Source organism: Hydractinia symbiolongicarpus, chromosome 8 (genome assembly GCF_029227915.1).
Source record: "Hydractinia symbiolongicarpus strain clone_291-10 chromosome 8, HSymV2.1, whole genome shotgun sequence".
Lineage (NCBI taxonomy): Eukaryota > Metazoa > Cnidaria > Hydrozoa > Anthoathecata > Hydractiniidae > Hydractinia > Hydractinia symbiolongicarpus.
The window spans coordinates 30,042,289-30,060,569 of NC_079882.1; the positions used below are offsets into that span (position 1 = coordinate 30,042,289).

Here is an 18,281-nt window from a genome sequence, read left to right on the forward strand (position 1 = left end):
AAATGTGATAAGTGAGACAATTGGACTCCAAGAAATAACATTCTTCTTAATTTGACATGATTGGCGAAACTCAGCGATTACATGGGCGCTGTGGTAGCGCTTTACTTAAAAATTAAGACAAATAAGTCATTTTTTACTGTGGGACCAATCCTAGCCGTTAACTTGGGCTGAAGAAATAGAGATAGTTTCAAAAACTATATTTCATTGACTTTCTAACGGTGTCAATCCGTTTGAGTTACAACGTTGCGTCACATATTCGTACCAACATGTATTTAGTGATATTTTTCCGATATTACTAAATTATATCGCTTTTAACAGTGAAATGATTGACTGTGGGACTTAATTGGACTAACTTTGGACTGTGACCTGATAAATGTGATAAGTGAGCCAACTGTACTCCAAGACATAACATTCTTTTTAATTTGACATGATTGCCGAAATTCAGCGATTACTTGGGCGCTGTGGTAGCGCTTCATTTAAAAATTAAGATAAATAAGTCATTTTTTACTGTGGGACCAATTCTAGCCGTTAGCTCGCGTTGAAGTTATAGAGACAGTTTCAAAAACTACATTTCATTGACTCTCTAACTGTGTCAATCCGTTTGAATTACAACGGTTGTGCCACATATTCGTACCAACATGTATATAGCGATATTTTTCCGCTATTACTAGGTTGCATTGCTGTTAAGAGTGAAACGATTGACTGTGGGACTTTATTAAACTGATTTTGAACTTTGACCTTAAAAAGGTGTAAAATGAGCCAGTTGGACTCCAAGAAATAACATTCTTCCTAATTTGACATGTTTGCTGGAACTCAGCGACTACACTGTACGCTGTGGTAGCGCTTTATTTAAAAATTAAGATAAATAAGTCATTTTTTACTGTGGGACCAATCCTAGCCCTTAGCTCGCGCTGAAGTAATAGAGACAGTTTAAAAAACTACATTTCATTGAATTTCCAACGGTGTCAATCTGTTTGAGTTACAACGGTTGCGTCACACATTCGTACCAAGATGTAGTTAGTGATTTTTTTCCGATGTTACTAAGTTGTATTGCTGTTAAGAGTGAAACGATTGACTGTGGGACTTTATTAAACTGACTCTGGACTGTGACCTTATAAATGTGATAAATGAGCCAATTGAACCCCAAAGAATTCTTCTTAATTTGACATGATTGCTGGAATTCAGCGATTACACTAGGCTGTGGGGTAGCGCTTTATTCGAAAATTTAGATAAATAAGTCTTTTCTTACTGTGGGATTAATCCAGGCCGTTAGCACGCGCTGAAGAAATAAAGACATTCTCAAAAACTACATTTCATTGACTTGTTGGCGGTATCAATCCGTTTGAGTTACAACGATTGCGTCACATATTCGTACCATTATGTATTTAGTGATATTTTCCGACATTACTAAGTTATATCGCTTTTAACAGTGAAATGATTGACTGTGGGATTTAATTGAACTAACTTTGGACTGTGACCTGATAAATGTGATAAATAAGACAATTGGATTCCAAGAAATAACATTCTTCTTAACTTGACATGATTGCCGCAACTCAGCGATTACCCTGCGCGCTGTTGTAGCGCTTCATTTAAAAATTTAGATAAATAAGTCATTCTTTACTGTGGGCCCAATCCTAGCCGTTATCGCGCGCAGAAAAAATAGCGACAGTTTCAAAAACTACATTTCATTGACTTTCTAACGGTGTCAATCCGTTTGAATAACAACGGTTGTGTCACATATTCCTACCAACGTGTATTTAGCGATATTTTCCGCTATTACTAGGTTGCATCGCTTTTATCAGTGAAACGATTGACTGTGGGACTTAATTGAACTGATTTTGGACTGTGACCTTATAAATGTGATAAGTGAGACAATTGGACTCCAAGAAATAACATTCTTCTTAATTTGACATGATTGCCGAAACTCAGCGATTACATGGCCGCTTTGGTAGCGCTTTACTTAAAAATTAAGACAAATAGGTCATTTTTTACTGTGGGACCAATCCTAGCCGTTAACTTGCGCTGAAGAAATAGAGACAGTTTCAAAAACTATATTTCATTGACTTTCTAACGGTGTCAATTCGTTTGAGTTACAACGGTGGCGTCACATATTCGTACCAACATGTATTTAGTGATATTTTTCCGATATTACTAAGTTACTAGCTGAATACCCGTTGGGGAATCCACTGAATCTCTCATTAAACCGATGTAAGGGATCTCAAACAAAAACATACAACACAGTAATATGAATCTTTAAAAGTCACAATTTGTATTATTCTAGTTTATAACCACTAGAACAAAACGTCCAAAAATATAAATATGTGCAGCAATAAAAAAATAACAATAAAAGAGAAAAAAACCCTGGGATTGAAGTTGCTCACAATCTGCGTTATATTTGTACCCGCTGAAGCAGAACGCTTAAAAATATAAGCATGTCCAGCAACAAATAAAAATGCAAAAAGTTTAACAAAATCGAAGGTGGCTAACAAATCTGTTAAAACTATATACTTGCTTTGTCATACCCGAAATATAAAAGGGAAAATGGTATACCAGACATTAGAAAAAATCGATAAGTCACACAAATAAGGTTATTGCAAAGTTTCCACAACGTACAGATTCTAATGCATCATACCAAATTAGCTATTTAGTCTATTGCATATAGCAACCTTCCCAATGCGCAAACGTGCAGTGCATGATAACAATGCAGTGTTTTCGAATTGAAGAATCGAATATTATTTTAAACGGTAACGTAACAAATGTAAACATTGATTTAACTTTGTTTACATTAAGGTTTATTATAACGACATCAACCACTTCGTAGCGTTAAAAACAGTAACAACGAAAAAATACTTTCTACATTTTATATAAACTCTTCTCTATTATATACACGCTGTATTTTATAAGAATAGTGTTTGTTTTTTTCGTTTCGGCCTTCATGTTCTTAGCTTTCCCTGGTGTACTTGCCCATTGTTTTGGAGAGAAAAAAGTTCAGTCATACAAATTTTTATATCAAAAGAAACAACCAAGCTTAGACATTCTTAGGATATTCTGACCCATTGTTTAGAGTATATTCTTACAAAAAATGTTAAATATGTTCAGGCTAAAGACAAAACATATTTAACTTTATATTAAAGGGAAAGTTTAGCTGGAAGCGTGTAAACGGCTTAAAAACGTCGCTTTACATTTTAGATTCTTATAAAAATTGTGTCAAAAGAAAACGCATTTAAGACTCAACAAGGAACTAAAAATTTAAAGGAAAAGCTGAGCTCTGAAAGTTAAAACGGTTAAAAAAAAACGTTACACACCTAAACTTATCTCTTTACCAGATAAACTAAACAACACACCTGCCTTTTTTTGGCTTTCTCAGTTAGCTAGCGTCTCTGGATAAAAGACCAATCAGTTTTTTACTTCAATTATTAAACTTCGCTTCATCCCAAAGAAAACAAATTAAAATGTATAGCTAGCTACAATTGTCTGATACATTTCTAATCAGTTCTCTTTTCGACGTTATATTATCGTACGTTTTTCTTCTTTATAACAAATATTTCTGGCAACAACATAAACTTTTTTATTCTCGCTCGACATCAACAGTCGCTCTACAATGACAACAGTTTTGTTATTTACTTCTTAGATTCGAATTATCATTCGAATTCGATAGTTTTTTTAAAAGAAAGCAACTTCGGTCCCAGAACACAAAAAAGATAGAAGAAACAAATAAGCTTTAATCTAACCTCGTGATGAGTAAACCTTGTTTGAAATAACTTTTTTCAGGATTACTTTGAAAAAGAGACAACTTTCTTCGCTTCGGTTTTCATTTTTCAGTTAATAAACTTTGTTTCCGTGAGATACGGCGCGCACATGGTAAACCGGGGGTAAAATTTAATTATTCTATCTTAAACGACCAGCGGGGCTTTTACAACAAAATAACAAATAAACCATTTGAAATTAAAATAAAAATTAGTTTTAATGAGTAAGGAAAAAGAGTTTTATTTAAAAAAAAAAATAAGAAAAGAGAATTAAATATTTATATAGTAACCCCCTGATTTGCGTTTTCTTTAACTTGGTAAATTTTAGCGTAACGCCACGTCGTAAGAAAATGACCTGTGATTTGTGTGACGTGGCCTCACCGTGCGCACACACACACAAGGCGTATTAATATATAGATATCGCTTTTAACAGTGAAATGATTGACTGTGGGACTTAATTGGACTAACTTTTGACTGTGACCTGATAAATGTGATAAGTGAGCCAACTGCACTCGAAGACATAACATTCTTCTTAACTTGACTTGATTGCCGAAAGTCAACGATTGCATGGGCGCTGGGGTAGCGCTTCATTTAAAAATTAAGATAAATGAGTCATTTTTTACTGTGGGACCAATTCTAGCCGTTAGCTCGCGTTGAAGTTATTGAGACAGTTACAAAAACTACATTTCATTGACTTTCTAACTGTGTGAATCCGTTTGAATTACAACGGTTGTGCCACATATTCGTACCAACATGTATATAGCGATATTTTTCCGCTATTACTAGGTTGCATTGCTGTTAAGAGTGAAACGATTGACTGTGGGACTTTATTAAACTGATTTTGAACTTTGACCTTAAAAAGGTGATAAATGAGCCAGTTGGACTCCAAGAAATAACATTCTTCTTAATTTGACATGATTGCTGGAACTCAGCGATTACACTGTACGCTGTGGTAGCGCTTTATTTAAAAATTAAGATAAATCAGTCATTTTTTACTGTGGGACCAATCCTAGCCCTTAGCTCGCGCTGAAGTAATATAGACAGTTTCAAAAACTACATTTCATTGACTTTCCAACGGTGTCAATCTGTTTGAGTTACAACGGTTGCGTCACACATTCGTACCAAGATGTACTTAGTGATTTTTTTCCGATATTACTAAGTTGTATTGCTGTTAAGAGTGAAACGAATGACTGTGGGACTTTATTAAGCTGACTCTGGACTGTGACCTTATAAATGTGATAAATGAGCCAATTGAACCCCAAAGAATTCTTCTTAATTTGACATGATTGCTGGAATTCAGCGATTACACTAGGCTCTGTGGTAGCGCTTTATTCGAAAATTTAGATAAATAAGTCTTTTCTTACTGTGGGATTAATCCAGGCCGTTAGCACGCGCTGAAGAAATAAAGACATTCTCAAAAACTACATTTCATTGACTTGTTGGCAGTATCAATCCGTTTGAGTTACAACGGTTGCGTCACATATTTGTACCATTATGTATTTAGTGATATTTTCCGACATTACTAAGTTATATCGCTTTTAACAGTGAAACGATTGACTGTGGGACTTAATTGAACTAACTTTGGACTGTGACCTGATAAATGTGATAAATGAGACAATTGGACTCCAAGAAATAACATTCTTCTTAACTTGACATGATTGCCGAGACTCAGCGATAACATGGGCGCTGTGGTAGCGCTTCATTTAAAAATTAAGATAAAAAAGTCATTTTTTACTGTGGGACCAATCCTAGCCCTTAGCGCGCGCTGAAGAAATAGAGACAGTTTCAAATACTACATTTCATTGACTTGGTAACGGTGTCAGTCCGTTTGAGTTACAATGGTTGGGTCACATATTCGTACCAACATTTATTTAGCGATATTATTCTGATACTAGTCGATTAGGCCCGTGGAAAAATCCACTTAGGCAGAAAAACAATTGAAAAGTTCTGTCATTTGAATTTTTGATGACATCAGCAAATATTTCAGTATATTAAATATGTCTTTTACAAAAAAAAATAATCTGAAAATGCATAAAAAGAAAGTATATAAGTCATAATTTAACAAAAAAGTTCTTAAAATCTAACACAAAATATCAAATGTCAAATTGCATGAAATCCTCCCAACAAAACTTCAGACAAAATATGAAAAACAACGGCGTGCAAGGTGTAAAATCTAGTTAGTAGAAAGTTACAACATTGACAGTCACAACCCAGACAGTTACGACAACAATAATAATAATGTCAGAAATAACACATCTCAAATATGTATACATCTTATTATGTGATTATGTTGAAAACCTTCAATATTTTAATCTGAAGTGTCGAAAAGAAAGGCTTGCAACAGTAAGCACAGATCTATGAAATAAGTTCTTTACGCATTTTAAACATTGTCTTTTCCCTAAATGCTTATACAACAATACAACCTGAACAATATCAAAAAGCCAAACTTAAACAAACACAAAACACCTAAAAATAAAAAGTTAAACTTTGAAAAATCATTTATTCGGTTGCATACCATCCTCTCCCGCAAAAATATGCACAAAATGTAAAAATTAACCGGTTAACAAAACAATTTTTTGTCTAATGATCCATACTGACTTTACCAAACATTTTAACCTGAAATGTCGAAAAAGCAATGAGCAAGGAGTAAATTTCTAATCAACAAAAATCATTATTTTGAAAACATTGTATATATATATATGGTCCTTCCTCACAATAGTTTACAATAAATGTAGAACACAAAGGTTTATGAGGAGTAAATCAAAATATGAACAAAAATCAGTTCAATTGGCATGTTCTATATTGTCTTCAGCCATAAAATCTTCCACAAAATTGACATGAAAACCATCAAATTCAACTCAGAAAAAGCAGTCATTTAAGTGCATAAAAAAATACAACTTGTAGAATATCAAATTATTATTTTTAGTATATATAATTGCATATGGTCCTCCCTCACAACAGTTAAATTTTTGCACTAAATTTGAAACACAAAATACAAATTCTAAATAATTCCTATGGTTTTCCTCAAAAGTTTAATCAAAATATAAAAGATGAGAGGTGAACGACAAAATCAAAGTTTGCAGAATTTAATTATTTTGGTATATATATATATATGTCTATTGATATATGCCCTTTATAACAATATTTCAATCCAAAATGTGAAAAAGAAAAACAGTTTGCAACAAAATCTATTATTCTGATGATATTGCATACACTTTTTCTCCACAAAAGTGTAAAAAAGAATGGTTGTAGGAAATACTTCTGATTCAACAAAAATCAGTATTTGCATCTTGTGCTCATTAAATATTACCCAAAATTTCAAAAAACTGTGATTTGGAACGCATCAAATTTATAAATAGAGAGGGATCAGTCATTTCGGTATGTTGTACAGAGTCCTGACCGGTAAGAATTTATATAAAATATAAAAAAAACACAAGTTTTTTCGGTGTTGTACTCCCTCAAAAAAGTTGAAACTTTTCTTAATTGAGACAAAATGCCATAAACAAAAACATTTTAGTCAGAACATCTAGAACAACAAAAATCACTACACTTAAGGTACCAGAATTACTACATGTTAAATAAAAATCGTTTCGTCATATTGCATGTAACCGATGTATATATATAAGTTTAGTTACACAAAATGTGAAAAATACATTATTTGCATACACAAATTGTGAAAAATACATTATTTGCTTAAAAACAGTCCTTAAACTCTTCGTAAATATTATGTAATACTTTTTTAAAAGTTGTTGTGGCTTGTTAATTTAAGCTTAAAATGTCAATTAAAATAAGTTACAGTCACATTCTTAGCAAAGACCACTAAGGTTAGCTTACATGTAAAAAGCAACATAAAACTGAAGCTAACATAAGGTAGCTACAGCAGCTAATAGCTGGTCACTTAAATATAAACTGGAGACTTAGCTAGGTATAAAGAACATGGCTACATATTTATAAAATCCTAGCTACCTAGCTAGTTGTTGTTGGTGTGGTTGATGCTAGCTAACAAACATGTCTCGCATCAATAATATCATCAAAACTTTAAAAAACATAAACAAACCTTTCTATACTTCATTTATATACCATGCCCCTTTTTAAATGATTTTGTAAAGATTTATTTTAAAGGCAAGAGAAGACAAATGCTTAAAAAGGACAGCCATCTTTTTTGCAAACACAATTTCCGTTACTTTGTGCTAGAACTTCATTTAACAAACCACACAAAACTCGCGGCTTTTCACGACAAAGAAGACATATTTTTTTCGGCAACATCAAAGATTTTTTTCAGTAACATCAAAGGAAAATGACGATATCAACTTTGCCTGTCACAGAGACACGGAACTGGCGTATTATTATATAGATTACTAGGTTGCATCGCTTTTAACAGTGAAACGTTCGACTGTGGGACTTAATTGAACTGATTTTGGACTGTTACCTGATAAATGTGATAAATGAGTTAACTGGACCCCAAGAAATAACATTCTTCTTAATTTGACATGATTGCCGCAACTCAGCGATTACCCTGGGCGCTGTGGTAGCGCTTCATTTAAAAATTTAGATAAATAAGTCATTCTTTACTGTGGGACCAATCCTAGCCGTTATCGCGCGCTGAAAAAATAGCGACAGTTTCAAAAACTACATTTCATTGACTTTCTAACGGTGTCAATCCGTTTAAATAACAACTGTTGTGTCGCATATTCCTACCAACATGTATTTAGCGATATTTTTCCGCTATTACTAGGTTGCATCGCTTTCATCAGTGAAACGATTGACTGTGGGACTTAATTGAACTGATTTTGGACTGTGACCTTATAAATGTGATAAGTGAGACAATTGGACTCCAAGAAATAACATTCTCCTTAATTTGACATGATTGGCGAAACTCAGCGATTACATGGGCGCTGTGGTAGCGCTTTACTTAAAAATTAAGACAAATAAGTCATTTTTTACTGTGGGACCAATCCTAGCCGTTAACTTGGGCTGAAGAAATAGAGATAGTTTCAAAAACTATATTTCATTGACTTTCTAACGGTGTCAATCCGTTTGAGTTACAACGTTGCGTCACATATTCGTACCAACATGTATTTAGTGATATTTTTCCGATATTACTAAATTATATCGCTTTTAACAGTGAAATGATTGACTGTGGGACTTAATTGGACTAACTTTGGACTGTGACCTGATAAATGTGATAAGTGAGCCAACTGTACTCCAAGACATAACATTCTTTTTAATTTGACATGATTGCCGAAATTCAGCGATTACTTGGGCGCTGTGGTAGCGCTTCATTTAAAAATTAAGATAAATAAGTCATTTTTTACTGTGGGACCAATTCTAGCCGTTAGCTCGCGTTGAAGTTATAGAGACAGTTTCAAAAACTACATTTCATTGACTCTCTAACTGTGTCAATCCGTTTGAATTACAACGGTTGTGCCACATATTCGTACCAACATGTATATAGCGATATTTTTCCGCTATTACTAGGTTGCATTGCTGTTAAGAGTGAAACGATTGACTGTGGGACTTTATTAAACTGATTTTGAACTTTGACCTTAAAAAGGTGTAAAATGAGCCAGTTGGACTCCAAGAAATAACATTCTTCCTAATTTGACATGTTTGCTGGAACTCAGCGACTACACTGTACGCTGTGGTAGCGCTTTATTTAAAAATTAAGATAAATAAGTCATTTTTTACTGTGGGACCAATCCTAGCCCTTAGCTCGCGCTGAAGTAATAGAGACAGTTTAAAAAACTACATTTCATTGAATTTCCAACGGTGTCAATCTGTTTGAGTTACAACGGTTGCGTCACACATTCGTACCAAGATGTAGTTAGTGATTTTTTTCCGATGTTACTAAGTTGTATTGCTGTTAAGAGTGAAACGATTGACTGTGGGACTTTATTAAACTGACTCTGGACTGTGACCTTATAAATGTGATAAATGAGCCAATTGAACCCCAAAGAATTCTTCTTAATTTGACATGATTGCTGGAATTCAGCGATTACACTAGGCTGTGGGGTAGCGCTTTATTCGAAAATTTAGATAAATAAGTCTTTTCTTACTGTGGGATTAATCCAGGCCGTTAGCACGCGCTGAAGAAATAAAGACATTCTCAAAAACTACATTTCATTGACTTGTTGGCGGTATCAATCCGTTTGAGTTACAACGATTGCGTCACATATTCGTACCATTATGTATTTAGTGATATTTTCCGACATTACTAAGTTATATCGCTTTTAACAGTGAAATGATTGACTGTGGGATTTAATTGAACTAACTTTGGACTGTGACCTGATAAATGTGATAAATAAGACAATTGGATTCCAAGAAATAACATTCTTCTTAACTTGACATGATTGCCGCAACTCAGCGATTACCCTGGGCGCTGTTGTAGCGCTTCATTTAAAAATTTAGATAAATAAGTCATTTTTTACTGTGGGCCCAATCCTAGCCGTTATCGCGCGCAGAAAAAATAGCGACAGTTTCAAAAACTACATTTCATTGACTTTCTAACGGTGTCAATCCGTTTGAATAACAACGGTTGTGTCACATATTCCTACCAACGTGTATTTAGCGATATTTTCCGCTATTACTAGGTTGCATCGCTTTTATCAGTGAAACGATTGACTGTGGGACTTAATTGAACTGATTTTGGACTGTGACCTTATAAATGTGATAAGTGAGACAATTGGACTCCAAGAAATAACATTCTTCTTAATTTGACATGATTGCCGAAACTCAGCGATTACATGGCCGCTTTGGTAGCGCTTTACTTAAAAATTAAGACAAATAAGTCATTTTTTACTGTGGGACCAATCCTAGCCGTTAACTTGCGCTGAAGAAATAGAGACAGTTTCAAAAACTATATTTCATTGACTTTCTAACGGTGTCAATTCGTTTGAGTTACAACGGTGGCGTCACATATTCGTACCAACATGTATTTAGTGATATTTTTCCGATATTACTAAGTTATATCGCTTTTAACAGTGAAATGATTGACTGTGGGACTTAATTGGACTAACTTTTGACTGTGACCTGATAAATGTGATAAGTGAGCCAACTGCACTCGAAGACATAACATTCTTCTTAACTTGACTTGATTGCCGAAAGTCAACGATTGCATGGGCGCTGGGGTAGCGCTTCATTTAAAAATTAAGATAAATAAGTCATTTTTTACTGGGGGACCAATTCTAGCCGTTAGCTCGCGTTGAAGTTATTGAGACAGTTTCAAAAACTACATTTCATTGACTTTCTAACTGTGTGAATCCGTTTGAATTACAACGGTTGTGCCACATATTCGTACCAACATGTATATAGCGATATTTTTCCGCTATTACTAGGTTGCATTGCTGTTAAGAGTGAAACGATTGACTGTGGGACTTTATTAAACTGATTTTGAACTTTGACCTTAAAAAGGTGATAAATGAGCCAGTTGGACTCAAAGAAATAACATTCTTCTTAATTTGACATGATTGCTGGAACTCAGCGACTACACTGTACGCTGTGGTAGCGCTTTATTTAAAAATTAAGATAAATAAGTCATTTTTTACTGTGGGACCAATCCTAGCCCTTAGCTCGCGCTGAAGTAATAGAGACAGTTTCAAAAACTACATTTCATTGAATTTCCAACGGTGTCAATCTGTTTGAGTTACAACGGTTGCGTCACACATTCGTACCAAGATGTACTTAGTGATTTTTTTCCGATGTTACTAAGTTGTATTGCTGTTAAGGGTGAAACGATTGGCTGTGGGACTTTATTAAACTGACTCTGGACTGTGACCTTATAAATGTGATAAATGAGCCAATTGAACCCCAAAGAATTCTTCTTAATTTGACATGATTGCTGGAATTTAGCTATTACACTAGGCTGTGGGGTAGCGCTTTATTCGAAAATTTAGATAAATAAGTCTTTTCTTACTGTGGGATTAATCCAGGCCGTTAGCACGCGCTGAAGAAATAAAGACATTCTCAAAAACTACATTTCATTGACTTGTTGGCGGTATCAATCCGTTTGAGTTATAACGGTTGCGTCACATGTTCGTACCATTATGTATTTAGTGATATTTTCCGACATTACTAAGTTATATCGCTTTTAACAGTGAAATGATTGACTGTGGGATTTAATTGAACTAACTTTGGACTGTGACCTGATAAATGTGATAAATCAGACAATAGGATTCCAAGAAATAACATTCTTCTTAACTTGACATGATTGCCGCAACTCAGCGATTATCCTGGGCGCTGTGGTAGCGCTTCATTTAAAAATTTAGAAAAATAAGTCATTCTTTACCGTGGGCCCAATCCTAGCCGTTATCGCGCGCAGAAAAAATAGCGACAGTTTCAAAAACTACATTTCATTGACTTTCTAACGGTGTCAATCCGTTTGAATAACAACGGTTGTGTCACATATTCCTACCAACGTGTATTTAGCGATATTTTTCCGCTATTACTAGGTTGCATCGCTTTTATCAGTGAAACGATTGACTGTGGGACTTAATTGAACTGATTTTGGACTGTGACCTTATAAATGTGATAAGTGAGACAATTGGACTCCAAGAAATAACATTCTTCTTAATTTGACATGATTGCCGAAACTCAGCGTTTACATGGCCGCTTTGGTAGCGCTTTACTTAAAAATTAAGACAAATAAGTCATTTTTTACTGTGGGACCAATCCTAGCCGTTAACTTGCGCTGAAGAAATAGAGACAGTTTCAAAAACTATATTTCATTGACTTTCTAACGGTGTCAATTCGTTTGAGTTACAACGGTGGCGTCACATATTCGTACCAACATGTATTTAGTGATATTTTTCCGATATTACTAAGTTATATCGCTTTTAACAGTGAAATGATTGACTGTGGGACTTAATTGAACTAACTTTGGACTGTGACCTGATAAATGTGATAAATGAGCCAATTGAACCCCAAAGAATTCTTCTTAATTTGACATGATTGCTGGAATTTAGCTATTACACTAGGCTGTGGGGTAGCGCTTTATTCGAAAATTTAGATAAATAAGTCTTTTCTTACTGTGGGATTAATCCAGGCCGTTAGCACGCGCTGAAGAAATAAAGACATTCTCAAAAACTACATTTCATTGACTTGTTGGCGGTATCAATCCGTTTGAGTTACAACGATTGCGTCACATATTCGTACCATTATGTATTTAGTGATATTTTCCGACATTACTAAGTTATATCGCTTTTAACAGTGAAATGATTGACTGTGGGATTTAATTGAACTAACTTTGGACTGTGACCTGATAAATGTGATAAATAAGACAATTGGATTCCAAGAAATAACATTCTTCTTAACTTGACATGATTGCCGCAACTCAGCGATTACCCTGGGCGCTGTTGTAGCGCTTCATTTAAAAATTTAGATAAATAAGTCATTCTTTACTGTGGGCCCAATCCTAGCCGTTATCGCGCGCAGAAAAAATAGCGACAGTTTCAAAAACTACATTTCATTGACTTTCTAACGGTGTCAATCCGTTTGAATAACAACGGTTGTGTCACATATTCCTACCAACGTGTATTTAGCGATATTTTCCGCTATTACTAGGTTGCATCGCTTTTATCAGTGAAACGATTGACTGTGGGACTTAATTGAACTGATTTTGGACTGTGACCTTATAAATGTGATAAGTGAGACAATTGGACTCCAAGAAATAACATTCTTCTTAATTTGACATGATTGCCGAAACTCAGCGATTACATGGCCGCTTTGGTAGCGCTTTACTTAAAAATTAAGACAAATAGGTCATTTTTTACTGTGGGACCAATCCTAGCCGTTAACTTGCGCTGAAGAAATAGAGACAGTTTCAAAAACTATATTTCATTGACTTTCTAACGGTGTCAATTCGTTTGAGTTACAACGGTGGCGTCACATATTCGTACCAACATGTATTTAGTGATATTTTTCCGATATTACTAAGTTATATCGCTTTTAACAGTGAAATGATTGACTGTGGGACTTAATTGGACTAACTTTTGACTGTGACCTGATAAATGTGATAAGTGAGCCAACTGCACTCGAAGACATAACATTCTTCTTAACTTGACTTGATTGCCGAAAGTCAACGATTGCATGGGCGCTGGGGTAGCGCTTCATTTAAAAATTAAGATAAATAAGTCATTTTTTACTGTGGGACCAATTCTAGCCGTTAGCTCGCGTTGAAGTTATTGAGACAGTTTCAAAAACTACATTTCATTGACTTTCTAACTGTGTGAATCCGTTTGAATTACAACGGTTGTGCCACATATTCGTACCAACATGTATATAGCGATATTTTTCCGCTATTACTAGGTTGCATTGCTGTTAAGAGTGAAACGATTGACTGTGGGACTTTTTTAAACTGATTTTGAACTTTGACCTTAAAAAGGTGATAAATGAGCCAGTTGGACTCCAAGAAATAACATTCTTCTTAATTTGACATGATTGCTGGAACTCAGCGACTACACTGTACGCTGTGGTAGCGCTTTATTTAAAAATTAAGATAAATAAGTCATTTTTTACTGTGGGACCAATCCTAGCCCTTAGCTCGCGCTGAAGTAATAGAGACAGTTTCAAAAACTACATTTCATTGAATTTCCAACGGTGTCAATCTGTTTGAGTTACAACGGTTGCGTCACACATTCGTACCAAGATGTACTTAGTGATTTTTTTCCGATGTTACTAAGTTGTATTGCTGTTAAGGGTGAAACGATTGGCTGTGGGACTTTATTAAACTGACTCTGGACTGTGACCTTATAAATGTGATAAATGAGCCAATTGAACCCCAAAGAATTCTTCTTAATTTGACATGATTGCTGGAATTTAGCTATTACACTAGGCTGTGGGGTAGCGCTTTATTCGAAAATTTAGATAAATAAGTCTTTTCTTACTGTGGGATTAATCCAGGCCGTTAGCACGCGCTGAAGAAATAAAGACATTCTCAAAAACTACATTTCATTGACTTGTTGGCGGTATCAATCCGTTTGAGTTATAACGGTTGCGTCACATGTTCGTACCATTATGTATTTAGTGATATTTTCCGACATTACTAAGTTATATCGCTTTTAACAGTGAAATGATTGACTGTGGGACTTAATTGAACTGATTTTGGACTGTGACCTTATAAATGTGATAAGTGAGACAATTGGACTCCAAGAAATAACATTCTTCTTAATTTGACATGATTGCCGAAACTCAGCGTTTACATGGCCGCTTTGGTAGCGCTTTACTTAAAAATTAAGACAAATAAGTCATTTTTTACTGTGGGACCAATCCTAGCCGTTAACTTGCGCTGAAGAAATAGAGACAGTTTCAAAAACTATATTTCATTGACTTTCTAACGGTGTCAATTCGTTTGAGTTACAACGGTGGCGTCACATATTCGTACCAACATGTATTTAGTGATATTTTTCCGATATTACTAAGTTATATCGCTTTTAACAGTGAAATGATTGACTGTGGGACTTAATTGAACTAACTTTGGACTGTGACCTGATAAATGTGATAAATGAGCCAATTGAACCCCAAAGAATTCTTCTTAATTTGACATGATTGCTGGAATTTAGCTATTACACTAGGCTGTGGGGTAGCGCTTTATTCGAAAATTTAGATAAATAAGTCTTTTCTTACTGTGGGATTAATCCAGGCCGTTAGCACGCGCTGAAGAAATAAAGACATTCTCAAAAACTACATTTCATTGACTTGTTGGCGGTATCAATCCGTTTGAGTTACAACGATTGCGTCACATATTCGTACCATTATGTATTTAGTGATATTTTCCGACATTACTAAGTTATATCGCTTTTAACAGTGAAATGATTGACTGTGGGATTTAATTGAACTAACTTTGGACTGTGACCTGATAAATGTGATAAATAAGACAATTGGATTCCAAGAAATAACATTCTTCTTAACTTGACATGATTGCCGCAACTCAGCGATTACCCTGGGCGCTGTTGTAGCGCTTCATTTAAAAATTTAGATAAATAAGTCATTCTTTACTGTGGGCCCAATCCTAGCCGTTATCGCGCGCAGAAAAAATAGCGACAGTTTCAAAAACTACATTTCATTGACTTTCTAACGGTGTCAATCCGTTTGAATAACAACGGTTGTGTCACATATTCCTACCAACGTGTATTTAGCGATATTTTCCGCTATTACTAGGTTGCATCGCTTTTATCAGTGAAACGATTGACTGTGGGACTTAATTGAACTGATTTTGGACTGTGACCTTATAAATGTGATAAGTGAGACAATTGGACTCCAAGAAATAACATTCTTCTTAATTTGACATGATTGCCGAAACTCAGCGATTACATGGCCGCTTTGGTAGCGCTTTACTTAAAAATTAAGACAAATAGGTCATTTTTTACTGTGGGACCAATCCTAGCCGTTAACTTGCGCTGAAGAAATAGAGACAGTTTCAAAAACTATATTTCATTGACTTTCTAACGGTGTCAATTCGTTTGAGTTACAACGGTGGCGTCACATATTCGTACCAACATGTATTTAGTGATATTTTTCCGATATTACTAAGTTATATCGCTTTTAACAGTGAAATGATTGACTGTGGGACTTAATTGGACTAACTTTTGACTGTGACCTGATAAATGTGATAAGTGAGCCAACTGCACTCGAAGACATAACATTCTTCTTAACTTGACTTGATTGCCGAAAGTCAACGATTGCATGGGCGCTGGGGTAGCGCTTCATTTAAAAATTAAGATAAATAAGTCATTTTTTACTGTGGGACCAATTCTAGCCGTTAGCTCGCGTTGAAGTTATTGAGACAGTTTCAAAAACTACATTTCATTGACTTTCTAACTGTGTGAATCCGTTTGAATTACAACGGTTGTGCCACATATTCGTACCAACATGTATATAGCGATATTTTTCCGCTATTACTAGGTTGCATTGCTGTTAAGAGTGAAACGATTGACTGTGGGACTTTTTTAAACTGATTTTGAACTTTGACCTTAAAAAGGTGATAAATGAGCCAGTTGGACTCCAAGAAATAACATTCTTCTTAATTTGACATGATTGCTGGAACTCAGCGACTACACTGTACGCTGTGGTAGCGCTTTATTTAAAAATTAAGATAAATAAGTCATTTTTTACTGTGGGACCAATCCTAGCCCTTAGCTCGCGCTGAAGTAATAGAGACAGTTTCAAAAACTACATTTCATTGAATTTCCAACGGTGTCAATCTGTTTGAGTTACAACGGTTGCGTCACACATTCGTACCAAGATGTACTTAGTGATTTTTTTCCGATGTTACTAAGTTGTATTGCTGTTAAGGGTGAAACGATTGGCTGTGGGACTTTATTAAACTGACTCTGGACTGTGACCTTATAAATGTGATAAATGAGCCAATTGAACCCCAAAGAATTCTTCTTAATTTGACATGATTGCTGGAATTTAGCTATTACACTAGGCTGTGGGGTAGCGCTTTATTCGAAAATTTAGATAAATAAGTCTTTTCTTACTGTGGGATTAATCCAGGCCGTTAGCACGCGCTGAAGAAATAAAGACATTCTCAAAAACTACATTTCATTGACTTGTTGGCGGTATCAATCCGTTTGAGTTATAACGGTTGCGTCACATGTTCGTACCATTATGTATTTAGTGATATTTTCCGACATTACTAAGTTATATCGCTTTTAACAGTGAAATGATTGACTGTTGGATTTAATTGAACTAACTTTGGACTGTGACCTGATAAATGTGATAAATCAGACAATTGGATTCCAAGAAATAACATTCTTCTTAACTTGACATGATTGCCGCAACTCAGCGATTATCCTGGGCGCTGTGGTAGCGCTTCATTTAAAAATTTAGAAAAATAAGTCATTCTTTACCGTGGGCCCAATCCTAGCCGTTATCGCGCGCAGAAAAAATAGCGACAGTTTCAAAAACTACATTTCATTGACTTTCTAACGGTGTCAATCCGTTTGAATAACAACGGTTGTGTCACATATTCCTACCAACGTGTATTTAGCGATATTTTTCCGCTATTACTAGGTTGCATCGCTTTTATCAGTGAAACGATTGACTGTGGGACTTAATTGAACTGATTTTGGACTGTGACCTTATAAATGTGATAAGTGAGACAATTGGACTCCAAGAAATAACATTCTTCTTAATTTGACATGATTGCCGAAACTCAGCGTTTACATGGCCGCTTTGGTAGCGCTTTACTTAAAAATTAAGACAAATAAGTCATTTTTTACTGTGGGACCAATCCTAGCCGTTAACTTGCGCTGAAGAAATAGAGACAGTTTCAAAAACTATATTTCATTGACTTTCTAACGGTGTCAATTCGTTTGAGTTACAACGGTGGCGTCACATATTCGTACCAACATGTATTTAGTGATATTTTTCCGATATTACTAAGTTATATCGCTTTTAAAAGTGAAATGATTGACTGTGGGACTTAATTGAACTAACTTTGGACTGTGACCTGATAAATGTGATAAATGAGCCAATTGAACCCCAAAGAATTCTTCTTAATTTGACATGATTGCTGGAATTTAGCTATTACACTAG

The 18,281-nt window shown here is 35.1% G+C and overlaps 2 long non-coding RNA genes across 2 annotated transcripts; both read right to left on the reverse strand.

Moving 5' to 3' along the window:
• Positions 1-2,246: 2,246 nt before the first annotated feature.
• LOC130655115 (uncharacterized) lies at positions 2,247-4,160 on the reverse strand. The gene is made up of 2 exons (XR_008984566.1): positions 3,732-4,160; positions 2,247-3,596 (listed from the first exon to the last, which is right to left on the reverse strand). It is a non-coding gene; the product is annotated as an uncharacterized LOC130655115 (long non-coding RNA).
• A 1,744-nt stretch (positions 4,161-5,904) lies between these two features.
• On the reverse strand, positions 5,905-18,024 carry LOC130655116 (uncharacterized). The gene is made up of 2 exons (XR_008984568.1): positions 17,451-18,024; positions 5,905-8,175 (listed from the first exon to the last, which is right to left on the reverse strand). It is a non-coding gene; the product is annotated as an uncharacterized LOC130655116 (long non-coding RNA).
• Between the last annotated feature and the right edge of the window lie 257 nt (positions 18,025-18,281).